Source organism: Monodelphis domestica, chromosome 6, assembly GCF_027887165.1.
Source record: "Monodelphis domestica isolate mMonDom1 chromosome 6, mMonDom1.pri, whole genome shotgun sequence".
NCBI lineage: Eukaryota > Metazoa > Chordata > Mammalia > Didelphimorphia > Didelphidae > Monodelphis > Monodelphis domestica.
In genome coordinates, this window is record NC_077232.1 from 230931295 (window position 1) to 230946681 (window position 15387).

General features: G+C 38.8%; 1 long non-coding RNA gene across 1 annotated transcript; it reads right to left on the reverse strand.

Annotated features, from left to right (window-relative positions):
• Positions 1 to 234: 234 nt before the first annotated feature.
• LOC107649303 (uncharacterized) lies at positions 235 to 10844 on the reverse strand. Its single transcript, XR_001622846.2, has 2 exons — positions 10578 to 10844; positions 235 to 1357 (listed from the first exon to the last, which is right to left on the reverse strand). It is a non-coding gene; the product is annotated as an uncharacterized LOC107649303 (long non-coding RNA).
• Between the last annotated feature and the right edge of the window lie 4543 nt (positions 10845 to 15387).

A 15387-nucleotide genomic window follows, 5' to 3' on the forward strand; every position in this document is an offset into this window, starting at 1 on the left:
TATTTTAAGAAACTGCCACAGCCACCCCAACCTTCATCTCTCCAATAAGTCAGCAGTTAACACAGGCAAAAGGATTATGACTCACTGAAGGCTCAGAAGATGGTCAGCAATTTTAGCAATAAAGTATTTTTAAATTAAGGTACATATTGTTTTTTATATATACTACTATTGCATCCTTAACAGACTACACTGTAGTGGAAACATAACTTGTATATGCACTGGGAAACCAAAAAATTGTGTGACTTCACTTTATTGCAGTGATCTGGAAGCAAACTGGCAATATCTCTGAGGTCTGCTTATATTATAATACTGGAGTGGTTGATGGGAACAAAAATAGATGGAACAGTGAGGAAAGAAATGTCATGCCTTGCAATTCCGAGGTCCCACTTTTTCCTTATTTGCTAACACTGGCATGGAGCTTGCTTCTTTTCCCCATACTCTTTCTGCAAAGAAAACTAATTTTGGAATGAGTTCTTTTTAAATGAATTGTTTTGGTTCACTTTACTTTTCAACTCTTTAAGGCTCACTACTCAGAATTTGAGTTTTATTTAAAACATGTAAAATGCCCTTCAAAATAGAATCTCCACAATTCCTGGATCCATTTCTTTCCCATAAAGAATCCGATAATAGCTAGACAGCTGGGCACCAGGTAGCTTTCAAGGCTAATGGAATCACATATTTTTTGAAAAATTCAATTCAACTCAACAGACATTTATTAGGCATCTACCATACACAAGGCCCTATGTCAGAAGCTGCATTTAGGGAGACAAGAATGGCCTGAATCTTCCCTCAAAGAGCCTCCATTCCACTGTGGCAAAAAGTACAGTGATAAACAACAGAAATAAGAAAAAATGCTTCCTACAGATCTGTATCATCACTAATGCAGTGAGAACTCTTTGGCCCATTTTCCCAGAGCCACTCACATTCCCCTTGAGGTTTCTAGGGCATCTGAAGAGGCAGTGGGCATCTCTTCTTTCCTGCCATCAGTCTGAGCCTGCCAGCAGTTGCCCCATTGTTAGATACTAGTAATTAGTAACTAGTGCTCCCATTCTATTTAACGACCCAACTTCAATTTTTGTAAAGGGATACTTACTTCTAAGATACAGCAAAAACAAAAGTACAAATGCTTCTCCCCGACCCCCAGAGGCAAGGAAGGAGCAAACTCTCTTCCATCCCTCTCTTAGCTCAGTTCCAAAATGACATTTGTCCCACCAAGTTCACTTCCAGAAGCAGTATGACTGTGTTCTAGTCTCAGCTACTGCTGGGCTGGCTCCCAAAGATCACTTCTTGCTTCCCGAGGCACCAGAGGCTTCTAGGTGGCTGGATGCTGAGAAGCCTAGACACTTGCTCTCCTGAACTGAAACACACAACATTGGACATGTCAAACACTTTGTCTAGAAAGGAAAAGAACAACTGCAGAGGCCACAGATCGAGGCCTGCTTCTCAGGGTTAGGCCAAGGGGAAAAGGCTCTATCTCTTTCCTTAAAATGATTTGTCTACTAGATATCATCAATGAAGTCATACCACCAGAACTTAAAGAGATCATGCCGAGGCTGACTCAAGCCTTTGTGAAGGTAACTGCAATTCTGATTATACAATCGAAAAGGCTTCTTCTCCATGTGCTTGGTAGACAGCCCCTGTTATAGATCATGTGTCTCCAAGGTGTTTCTTACATTCCACACCCCGATGACTCTCCTAGAAGCAGGGAAGGTATGGGAAGGATGCATTGCTCAGCACCACAAAGCATCCCATGTGGGAGGTGGGGTTCCTTACACCTTTGGGGCCATTGCTCATATTCTGTGGCTGCTTTATGGCACCTGATGAACTTTTTCCTTCTCTAACTGCTAAGTGCAAATTAATTTCTTTGAAATCCAGAGTCCACGTACACTGCATGAAAAATCCTTTCATAAACTTCAGGTATCCATATTTCTTGATTGTCTCAGCAAAAGTCTTTGGACTCAATGATTGGGACCTAGTACTAACTGGACCTAGTATGAACTATGTATATATAGTTATATATCTCACATATGTATATAAATACATCTTTATCTCATACACACATGCATGTGCACATACATATTTATACAGGATATATTTATAAACACATGTGCATGCACATGTGCTTGGAATTGTGCTCAGCCTAGTCTTCTGATTCCAAGGCTGGCATGCTTTCCACTACTCCACGCTAGCTCCTCTGGCCACGTGGCAGAGGGAAATAGCTGTTCTCTCCCTGCCATCACTTCTTGCTAGATTCAAACAAAAATCTCCTCTGGGCACATTACAGTAAAGGGAATCTAAATTAAGGGCAGGAGTACAAATCATACACTGCTGGACAGAGACAACTGAGATGTAGGAGATGTTGTACAGGATCCCTCCTGAGCCCCTGCTACATTCAAGGAATCGGTAGTTGTCGACAGTAGTCATTGACTGTATCAGAGCCAAAGAATGGTGGATCTAGGGATTCTGTGGGAAAACAGCAGAATTCTGCGTTCCCTCGAAACACCAACAGAGGGCAATATTGGAAAACACACAGCTGAGTAAAACACAGCTGGACAGCTATTTTCTACTTTACATAAAGACCCATATATAAAAATGCAAACCTACAGAGCAGAGAAATTATTATTCAATAATTACAAGGAATAATTTTCAGTAGGACTATAAGAATATTCTTTGCTAAGGTTTGGGGACCTTACCTCTGACAATACCAAAACTAGATAGAGCTTTTTTAGGAATACTCATTTTATTATCCATTTCTATTGCCTATTCAAAATAAGTCTGTTTTTAAAATTGGTTTTCTTGACTGTGGGAGATTCACAATGCAGAACTCACATTTTTGGAAAAAAAATACATTTTATAAATTATCTTTTAAACCAAACACCTGTAGAAGACAGAGATCAAATCGACTGTGACAACCAGTTATTGGCTCTAAGGCAACTGGGATTAAGGGACTTGCCTGGGGTCACACAGCTAAGAAGTGTCTGAGGCCACATTTGAACTCAGACGTTGTCTCCACTGAGCTACCTAGCTGTTCCAACATCACCATTAATGTATTAATAAGTCCAACTAGATTCTTATATGAAAAATAAGTCTATAAGAGTAGGAATGAAAGTCTTGCCTATGTGGTTTACCTATAACTTTTAGCTCCTCAGCTAGGGCTTTAAAATATACTAGGAACTTGAACTACAGTTATCATTAGAGCTACAGGACATGGGAACCTGGCCCTAAAGCAGGACTTCTTGCCCTGGGAACCATATATCTCAGAGTAGTCTGTGGTTAGAAAAATGGGTATGCAAACTTTATTTTCACAATATATTCACTAATATCACCAATGAGATTTAATTTCATCAGTTCAAGAACACTTTTCTTTTTTTTTTCTTTTTAAAATTTTTTATTGATTAATTTAGAATATTTTTCCATGGTAACATGATTCATGTTCTTTCCCTCCCCTCCCTCCCAGAGTCAATAAGCAATTCCATTGGGTTTTACATGTATTATTGTTCAAAACCTATTTCCATATTATTAATATTTGCAATAGAGGGATCATTCAAAGTCAACATTCCCAATCATATCCCCACTGAACCATGTGATCAATCATGTTTTTCTTCTGCACAAAAACACTTTTCTAAAGAGGATAGAAGTACAACATTAAAAAAAATTTAATAACCCTTGCTGTAGTGACAATATTTCAATCAGAGCATTATTATTTTGTGACCAATTCTGAATATTAATGCACAATTAGTATCATTTTAATAAATCAACTAACACTTATTAAACATCATACACTGTGCTCAGCTCTGGAGATACAAAGTAGTCCCTGCCCCCAAGGAGCTCATATTCTAACAAAGGAGACAGCATGCACATAGACAAGTATATATAAATCATACAAATCAGATAGAAAATAATCTTTGGAGTGGAAGGCACCAGCAGCCAGGGAGGCCAGGAAAGGGATGTGCAGGGTTGTATTTAAGCTGAGTTCTGAAGGAAACCAGGTATTCCAAGAAGCAGAAGTAAGGAAATAGTGAATTCTAGACACAGATGTTAGTCAATGAAAAGGTAAGGATAGGAGATGGAGTGCTGGGTTCAAGGAATGGCAAGAAGGCCAGTTTGACTGGACTACAGAGTGCATGATGGGAAATAACTTTTAAATAGATTGGAAAGGTAGGATGCAGCCAGGTTGTGAAGAACGTTAAATACCAGAAGACTTGATCTTTGATCCTAGAGGGATCCACTGGAGTTGAACAATAAGGGAACATAGCTAAGACCTATTCTCTAGGGAAATCAGTTTGGTAGCTCAAATGAAAGATGAACTGGGCTGGCTAGATGCTTGTGACAGGAGACCAATGGCCCAGGAGACAGGTTAATACTGGAGGCTGTGCAGGTGGAGAGAAGGGGACATACATGAGATGTTGCAGAGGCAAGAATGGCCAGAAATGACAAGAGTTTATATACATGTGGTGAGGGAGCCAATGATGACATGCAGGTTCCACAACTGAGTGCCTGGAAAGTGAGTGGAGCCTACAACAGGAACAGTAAGAGGGACGTTTGAAGATAAAGGTAATGAGTTCTCTTTTAGACACATTGAGTTTGAGATGCCTGTTAGATGTCCAGAATCCCTGAGTATTGGGTGAATATAGATGATGTCATTAGAAAAAGACTGAGGAGCAGCCAGGTGGTAAAGTGTCATGAAATCCATGGAGGAGAGATCATCCAGGACAGAGTGGTCAACTGTAACAAATGCTGCAGAGAAGTCAGGAGGCATGAAGACTGGAGGTAGGGGTAGATGACTTTTAAAACTTTGAAGCATTGTCATTTTAATACTATTCCAAGGGCCATTTTCCCCTATAGAAACATCTTGCCACAGATGTCAATCAGAAAATTATTCCATTTATAATTTTCAGTTAAAATTTTCAGAAATACATCTATTCCCGTAGGTGACTGTGTTCACCAATATGTATGTGCATGTATACGTACATTATGGGGAGAGGGAGGAGAAGAATGACAGAGAGCACACATAACGACCAGCCAGGTAACTTTGCAGAAGTCACTAGCCTTTCCTGAGCCTCTATAGCTATAGTGAGGGGTTAGTACGGGTTCCTTCCATCACCAGAAAATTCAGATATGACAGTAACCCCTCATATGCATTTATAATGCCAACTCTTGACAACCTTCAAAATCCATTATCCTCCTAAAATCAAACCTAAATTCACTGGTCATTTCCCATTAACCCCATACTTAGTCTATTATGCACTGTCATCACTACAGCTTTCAAATGTGAGACCATGGGATAAAACCCTACTCCTCACCTCTCACCACCAGCTAGAAGTCCATTAAAAAGGGGGGGGAGGGGAGATAAGTCTGATGGAGGAAAGGGCATTATTGGATCTCATTACTTTCTGAGAAAATGTCTTGGCTCAAGTTCATTTTGTTTTCTTCTAAGAAAAGTTTAACAAGCCACAGAGATGGATGAAATGTCAGGAAGAGAGATGTATACAAGAGAAAACAAAATGGAATAAAATGTGCCCCAAAGGCTGACACATCTAATTGTTTTAGTCAATTAAAAAAACCATCCTACTGTACAAAACACCGTATTAGATGAGAGGTATAATTATACTTAAAACTTTCAGAATAAATCTTTGATTTGACCCTTGTAGATACTGTGAGGAAATTCTCTCTACCAAGGCAAAATGAAAGTTCACCATACAGATTTCTTCTCTGATGTCCTATCATGGTATAATGATGGCACAGTGTACATTAAAGGCTATGTCAACAAGCTGAAAACGGTCTGAGCCTTGAGCCTAACAATGGGCTCTGAACTCTAAGGATATTGCCTTCAGAGAGATTTATCATCATGGTCACGGTTGTGGGAGTAACTCATGAAGGTGAACAACTTACATCTAAAAATTATTTTAAAAAATTAAATTTGGACTCATATTTTATTTTATTTTAAATCATTACCTTCTATCTTAGAACCAGTTCTAAGACAGAAGGGCAAGGACTAGTCAATCAGGATGAAGTGCCTTGGCCCAAACACAAAGACAATATCTGAAGTCACATCTGAACCCATGTCCTCCTGACTTATCCACTGTGCTACCTAGCTGCTCCAATTTGGCCTTATTTTAAAGTTTTACTTGTAAAGTCAAAAGTATGTTATTCCTGCTTTTCTAAAAATGAAGAATTTTGAGCTAACTTAAAACATATACATATTTATTTTTATGTGGCATGAAACCTTTCTTCTCTAGACCTTTTTTTCCTTCTATTTCCCTAAACAAAATAATTGCAAAATTTAAACCCCTTCACTATTGTGACCTAGTTCCCCCCATGTTATATAAACAGTTCATGTTACCATGGTAACCACTCAGGGAAAAAATTACTTTCTGGGCAGTGATATACAAAGTGTACCATTTAAAATGTGTTTATTTTTCCTCTCTGGAACTGGGACACAACATTTTATTTTATGGAATTTCCTTTCACAGATGGTCCCTGGAGAAAAGACCTAATTGGTCATTTTGTACTGCATTCAAATGTTTTATGATCTACTTTTGGTTCTCTGTAGTGTTGATCCTATATATACAAAGTCAGAATTTCTAACAGTACCCTTTCCCCAAGTAGTATAATCTTAAAATTGTACCTAACACTATAGGTACATTTACATGGTGATTTGGTCTTATAATCAAGTATTCTGCTTGGGGAATCTGATTTTTATCTCTATATGCACTATACTCCAAACACAGCAGGTGATCAACAATTTGCTGAACTAATTATCCTTTGAAAGCCTTAGCAATAATGTTTCATTAAAGTAAAAAGACTGACACACACTGAAAAGGGCATACTGTTAAATTCTTTAAATTGTAGTTGTTTTCCTGCCATTTCTTCTGCAATACTATATTAGCTTGGGGGGAGGGGTACTTGTTTTACATTTTAAAGTATATTTTTAACTTATTTAAGTGGATCAACTAGCTCATATATCCCCCTAGTTCATAGTCTCACATCTCTTAGGTTTCTGTTACCACAGACCTAAGGGTAGTTTGAACTATTGATCGCCTCTTAATTTTACAATTTGTTCACACTTCTTTCATGATTTCTACCTTTTAAGGTGATGAAGCTAAGGAATGATTCTCATCCTTAACTTGAATTCCTACATATTAACCACTCACTTCTTATCTTTTTTATGAAAGGACTATTACCTAATTAATGATAAGGAGTTGGATTCTGGTATCTTGAAAGGCTTTGATAAAAGATTTTAAATATTTCAGTCAGCAAGATTCAAAGTCAGCTTTGATTCTGACATCCCGTGACAAGATCTTGGGCAAAGTGGTTTAAAAATTCTGCAAAGCTACTAATAAACTGCTTGTCCAACTAGAATTTAGAGCTATTGCTTCCACCTCTCGTGACAGAATCAATGGAAAGCACCAGGTCACCTTATCACTGTAGGAAAGCTAGTAAGCACAGCCTAAGTAGTCACCTCTAAAAAGCCTGGAATTTGAAGTTAAAGAGACACCTAAAAAATTGACTGAAAAGTTACAGATTCCTATCTATTTCTGCTATTTAAACAAGTTCAGGTATCCCTTCCATATCTCAACTTTCTCCCACATGGTTTCTGCATAAGTAATTAAATGGGGGGGGGGGGGGAGTTCCAAAAGTTGCAGACCAGAAGAATTTTCAAAACTATATAACCTATAACCAAACACTTAACCCAAATTTTACAATAACATACAGTAAACACCCTTAAAAAAATTCAAACTTCTCAGGTACAAAGGGAGGACCAAAATTTTTTATAAGAATTTTCTGGATTGCAGGGGTGCTACGCCCCTAAACCTCATCATGTGGCTAGGATACCTGTATTTACCAGTCACCTGTATGTCCATCACCATGATCTCACAGAGTCCTCTAAGGCTCCCATAATACCTATTTTCTTCAAACTTGCAAAATTTTGGAGCTGGAAAAAACCAGCTTACAGAGGCCTTAGTGACTCATACAGCTTTAATTTGTAAGACTTTAAAAAAGGCAAAGGCAAAGAAGAACAGGAAGGCAATCAGAAACACAGTTTTACCATTAGAAGGGACCTTAGTGGCCATCTAGTTGGACTCACAACTGAAAGAATCTCTGTTGTAACATACCAAACAAGTGGTCATCCAGCTAGAGGGCTCAATGCCTTTTTGACTCTCTCCATAATCTTAAATGCACCTAACGAGGCAGGGATTTAGGGAACATTTGAAGTTAACATAAGGGCATAGGAACTATTCTCAAAGGGCCCAGAATTTCCAGGTAAGCTACTTTTATAATGTAAAAGGACAAAAGGATGGGTTTGTCAGACACTGAGAGGATTTTCTCTCTTTGTTCTTTTCCCCACAGGTTGTTGGGTATTGCCAACTACCAAAGGCACAAAGATCTATTTCTGAAACATCCATAGTTATTAGAAAGTTTATTCCTGAATTAGGATGATTAAAAGATTAGAGTAAAAAGAACATGACACTTGAAATAGTTGTTTCCTTTTCTAATTTTTCATATTTAGCCTAGGCCTGATGTCACTGTGCCATATTACTTCTCAGGAATAAACAAATAAAATACAAATACAATGAAGTCACAAAATGATGTTGACCTTTTATGTGCAAGGTTTTGTACTAAACAAAATACTTAACCTTTTTTTCTTTAAAAAAGTTATTTTTACATGCATTCACACCACACCCCCCAAATTAAATGCCCATTACAAACATGTAGAGACAGTACTGCAAAACAAATTCACATTGGCCATGCCCCAAAATGTATATCCACTTAACCTTCTTTCTCCCTATTATTGTTACCAACCTCTGTAAGAATGCCTACATAGTCTGTGCAGGAGGAACACATATGTCCACTTCCTTTCTTTCCTTTAACTACTTTCTCCTTTCTGTTTCCTAAGACTGAGCCAGTGCCCACTTCTGAATATCATCCACAGTTAGACCCAGTATCTGAATTATACTAAATTCACTGGGAACTAAGTCTTCAAATATGGTGCATCCCACAGAATCTGGCTAAGGGGTGTCAGAAAATGTCTCACTTTCAAATGAATGTGGAGTCATTAAATCAATAAAGTTGGAGTCAATGACAACATGTAAGCACTGTTGTTTTTCTCAGAAGGCAGCAGGTAATGGTGGGCAGAGCAATGAGATTTAGAGTTAGGCTTGAATCCAACTATATGCCTCATGGTCTCCATAACTTTGGCTGTTACCATTTCCATCCTCCCACCTTTCCAACAAAACCACCTTGTTTCCACGCACTTGCACCCCCTACTTTAGGCTCACATGACCTCTTGCCTGGACTACTGCAGTGCCCTTCGAATTGGTATTCTTGTCTCAAATCTCTTTCCCATTCTAATCTATCATCCCCTCAGCTTCCATGTTCTTTAGAGGATCTGCCCATGGCACTTGCCTTCCATGAGTCAGGAAATCCTAAGAAGTCCCTATTACCTTTAGGCTCAGGTGGTCTTTAAAGCTCTTCACATCCCAATTCCTTCTCCAGTCTTCTCACACATTATTCCTTTTTTCATAGCTACAAAGCTTACTGCTGTTCCTCAAACAGGATTCTCTGTGCCTCTGCACTTGGGCATGAAATGCATTTCGTCACCCCTAAACCCACCTTGTGTAAAAGGCCTCTTCCAATCCCCTCCTTCGGCTGGTGGCCCCCTGAGATCATCTTCTTCCCGTTTTGTATATATCTTGTATACACCTAGCTATTTTCCTATTTGTCTTCCTGTTAGAACATGGACTCCCTGAGGGCAGGAGTACTTTTTGCCCATCTTTGTTTTCAAGGCAATTAAATTAGCACATGACCTGGCACACTTAATAAATGCTTGTTCATGGAATAACTTCTCTGGCCCTTTGCTCACTGGAAAAAAGGAGAGGGTTGGATCCGATGATAGTCACACAACCTCAGTTGGGTCATAAATAAAATAATATTAAAATAAATGGCCTCTTAGGTAGGTCCCTTTTAGCTCTAAATCTGTGATTTTATGAACTAAGCATCCAATTAACTCTCAAATGTTAAAATACTAGTCAATCCCTTCATTTTGCTGAAGAAGAAACTGAGAGACAACAATGTTGGTTTGTCTAAGAGCTAGTTAGTAGCAAAGACAAGACTAGAACCCAGGTAGCCTGCTTCCCAGGACACTAACATTTTCATCACACCACACTGTTTTCACTATCTTAGAAATCTAGGATGTTTTCCAAACCTACCAAAATGAAATTCTGAAAGCTCAGATCTGATCATGTCAGTAGAGAATACTCAGAATGCTCCAGTGGCTATTTATCTCTTGCCTCTAGGACAAAATCCGGGATCACAATTTTAGAAGTGGAAAGAACCCCACAAACCATCTGGGCCATCACCTTCCTATAGATCAAACACTGAAATTCATCAGAGGTGGTATATGAACACTGGTCCTTACTGCAATCGGCTCTCTTTCCATTGTACCACAACATAGACTCCACTGTTTGCCATGGAAAGCCCTTTTTATTCTGGCTGCAGCCTGCCTGCCTCTCCAGGCTTTTGACATTACACATTAGCCACTTCATGCTCTCTAGGAACTAGCCAATCTGACTTACATGTGATATTGTGATATTCCTCTTGCTGCCTCTTCTCTGGGCTCCTGAACAGGCTATGCCTCACGCCTGTAAGGCACTGCCTTCTCAACTCTACTGTTACACAGAATTTCTAGATTCCTTCAGAGTTCAGTTCAAGCACTGTCTTCTACATGAAGTTGATCTCCTTAGGTAAATACCCATACAGAATGTCAGCTCCTTTAGGGCAGGGATTATTTCTCTGTCTTTGTATTCACAGGTGCCTAGAATCTTGGAAATAGTAGATAAGTCCTATAGAAAGAATACACAAGTGTTTATGTAGCACTGTCCAAGCCAAAGAGACACTACAGGAGTATCTGATCATTAGAAATGGTTATGCTCTGTAGTGGGTAGGATGAGGACTGAAATCATGCTGGAGACCAGCAGGTTCTCAAAGTGTGGTCCAGGTTCCTGGAGTTCCCAAGACCCTTGCAGTATTTTCCCCTACCATTGTGCTGCATTCGCTTATGCCTATAACATATTCTATCTCTCAGTAGAAGAGGATTGACATTTTTGAGTTTTAAAGTTTACAAAATTTACAAAATTCTAAAGTTTACAAAATGCTAAACAAATTGCTTTATTTCATTTGATCTTTAGGACAACCCTGGTTGTAGATGCTATTATTCTTCCCATTTTGCAGGTTAGGAAATAGGACATCTTAATAAGTGACTTTGCTCTGGATCTGACAAAGTACTGGAAGCAAGATTCAACCCAGAAAAACAAAAGCCAAGTTTAGTGCTATCTACTACATCCAGCTTCCCCGGTACAAAGTAAATTCCTTGAGGGCAAGGACTAGTATGAGTACCTAGCTCACAGTTGCCCTTCAATAAATGTTTATAGAATTAGATATAAAGGAAGTGGATGGGAGCAGATAGCACAGCACTTGGAGAAGGGAAGAGCTGAATTCAAGTCCTCTTCAGGCATTCACCTTGGAATCCTGAGCCAGTTTCTTAAGTTCTTTAAACAGTTTTTTTTAAATAAAGATAATAATAGCACCTACCTTCCCAGAGTTGTGTAGATCAAAGGAGCCAACATGTAAGATGCTTTACAAACTTTAAAGAACAAGATAAGAGCTACCTGTAATAAGTACTAACACTTTTCAAGGTGTTCTAGTATAATCTGAGGGAGAAAAAAAAATTTCAACTTAGGATAGCAAGGCCACACAGCTGAGCAAAGACAAGTTTAATCTCAAGTAGTTTTCTTTTCACATCACACGGCCCAAGTTCACAAAATAGGCCAAATGGTGACAATATTAAAATTAAAAAAAAGTGGACATCTTTAGATGCCATAAAATCATTGGCCCAGGTAGATTTTTCAAATCTCTGCCAAGAAGTCTTGCTTTCCATGTTTCTTAGATACCCTATTTTGGAATCTCAAAGTGTGGTCCAGGTTCCTGGAGTTCCCAAGACCCTTGCAGAGTGTAAGTGAGGTCTAACTTATTTTTATAGTAATAGAAAAATGCTATTTGGCTGTTAAGATACTCCTCCCTTTACCAACTACATATCTGTGTTTGGCTGGATTTTCTTCATATATTTCAATGTATCACAATAGGTTGCATACAGAAGCAGGTATGAGAATCAAGTTGTTTTCTATTAAGGCAGACATTAAAGAGATTTGCAAAAACATGTAAAACATAGTTAATCTCACTAAAATTTTTGTTTTTGAAAAAGTTGAGTTTGTATTATGCATTTATCAACATGTTATGAGTTTGTTATTATTAAATTAACAAGTGTATGTATATTTTAAGAATTATAAGTTTTAATTTCTATTATGGAAAATATCAATAGCTATAGCTCACATAAACACAAGGTCTATAGCTTAGAGTCTTTAATAATTTTTTAACAGTGTAAAGAGGTCCAAAGACCAAAATATTTGAGATCTGCTGCTCTAGACAATCCATCCTGAGGCTCACCTCAGGGTGAACTGACAAATTTAATTTCTGAGCCTGCAAAGCTGAGGCACTAGACTTCCTATAGATCACAAAATACAGATATGTTGTGAGGTATAAAGTGAATGGTTCCCTCATCAGTAAACAGAGACAGAAAACTTGTACTGACTTCAAAAGGTATTATGAAGTTAGCATTTTGTCATACATCATGGATTATAAAAATGTGTGCTGTTGTTAACAACAGGCTTGTCCAGTGCCAAGTACAGTGCTTTCTGGGTAATAAATACGGATTCATTGACTCCATAAGGAAATATATATAAAAACAAGGCACAAAAGAGACAAATCAAAGTGTACATGCAGTAACACTCAGTCTCACTATTGACTCCATTCTACAAGACTGCTGGCTTCAGAGAGCCTGACTGGTTAATTAAATCTAATGGCAACTCTTGACATCTCAAATTTTCTAATAGGGCATTCAGAAATGCAAAGTTTGTATTTAACAAAGCACTTCACCTACTCAGGGTACAATAGTAAAATAAAATGCCTTAGTTGGAAGAGACATTCATCTAGTACACAACCACTGAACTGTGAGCTCCTTTTAGTCAGGGGCTAGCTTTTGCTTCCTTTGGTATCCCTTGAGCTCAGTACAAAATCCTTGGCTGGTAGTACTTGCTTAATAAATGTCTACTGATTGACTGATACTCTTAGGTTTGTAACCTCAAGTTTGCGGAATTAAATAACTAGCTCAATTCAATTAAACAAACATTTATTAAGCATCTACCATATACATGCAAGGCATTGGGCAAGCCCAAGAACAATAAAAGGGGGGAAGGGCAATTTCTACCCTTCCCTTAAGGATCTTGCAGACTTATTTAAAAAGCTTCCTATTTCCCAGTTTGACACTTATGGCCCTTCCCAATAGGGTTCCAGGTTGCCTTTCAGACTTGCCTAAAGCTCTTTCTTCCATACTTTTTATAGCTCAGGCACAGGCTCCTACTTTCTGTTCTCTGCACTCAACATTTCACCTCATGCGTTTCCTCCTAAAGGTGGTCTCCAAAGCATTCTTCTCATCTCTTTGAATCCTTAGCTTCCTTCAAGGTTTGGTTCTTATGCCACCTTCAAAAATGGGTTCTTAATTTTTTTCTGTCAGTGTCTTCATGGGCAGTCTGCTGAAGCTCATGGCATCATTCTCTGAATAATGCACAAAATAAAATACACAGATTTAGAAAGGAAACCAATTATAGTGAAATAATGTAATCAAAAAATTTAAAAACAAGAACCCTGGTTTGTAATTTTGACTCTCTCAGGTGACAGTATTTCCCCCTACCATTATGCTGTATTTGCTTATGCCTATAACATTCTATCTTTCAGTATAATAGAATTGACATTTTTCAGAGCTTTAAAGTTTACAAAATGCTAAACAAATTGCTTTATTTCATTTGATCTTCAGGGCAACCCTGGTTGTGGACTCTATTATTATTCCCATTTTACAGGTAAGGAAATAGGACATCTTAATAAGTGACTTTGCTCTGGATCTGACAAAGTACTGGAAGCAAGATTCAACCCAGAAAAACAAAAGCCAAGTTTAGTGCTATCTCTACTACATCCAGCTTCCCCGGTACAAAGTAAATTCCTTGAGGGCAAGGACTAGTATGAGTACCTAGCTCACAGTTGCCCTTCAATAAATGTTTATAGAATTAGATATAAAGGAAGTGGATGGGAGCAGATAGCACAGCACTTGGAGAAGGGAAGAGCTGAATTCAAGTCCTCCTCAGGCATTCACCTTGGAATCCTGAGCCAGTTTCTTAAGTTCTTTAAACAGTTTTTTTTTAAGTGAAGATAATAATAGCACCTACCTTCCCAGAGTTGTGTAGATCAAAGGAGCTAACATGTGAGATGCTTTACAAACTTTAAAGAACAAGATAAGAGCTACCTGTTATAAGTCTAACACTTTTCAAAGTGTTCTAGTATAATCTGAGGGAGAAAAAAAATTTCAATTTAGGATAGCAAGGCCACACAGCTGAGCAAAGACAAGTTTAATCTCAAGTGGTTTTCTTTTCACATCACACGGCCAGAGTTAACAAAATAGGACAAATGGCGCCAATATTAAAATTAAAAAAAAAAAAAGTAGACATCTTTAGATGCCATAAAATCATTGGCCCAGGTAGATTTTTCAAATCTTTGCCAAGAAAAGTTTTGCTTTCCATGTTCCTTAGATGCCCTATTTTGGAATCCAACTAATTTTGGGGGGTTGTTGTTTGTTCTTTTACATTTTTGAGGAGTTTGTTTGCATTTCAATGACCTGAGTAGCCACTATAAAGGCAGTTTTTAAATTCTTGGAAAATAGAGGGGGAAAGAAAATTTTTAGAGTAGAATATTGGCTTATAATTACATCAAACTCCACATATGGAAATCCAGAATTCAAAGTCTGGGAGAGGCATTAACTGAACTCTTTCCTCCAGGGCTGTTTCTTCATCCATGGGGAAAAAAAAAACAAAACCAAAAATCAAACCCTCTTAGGATGTTTCCAGCCCTCGCAGGTGGGAAGGGGAAGACCGAGGGATCCCCTTTTAACAAGAGCCCCCAAACCTCTGACAATAATGTCCTCCTTACGCAGTTTGCCTCGGTGACACCTGTCGGCTCAAGCCTGCCCGGACAGTCTGGGGAGGGCTTACGTGCTGGGAACGTTTCCTTTAGATGTGGGGGGGACGGGACTCCGGCTCATTTGGCCGTGGGCACCTGGGGGACTGGCTGGGAACAAGTTCAAAGTTACCATTCCCACCCGGAACCTGGAGGCCGGGCCAGCGATCGGGGCGTGGCAGGGGGCGGAGGGCCCAATGGCCTCCACCAGCCCAGGCTAAGCGAAACCTCGAGGAGGAGATTGGAAACAAACCCACAGACCCAGGG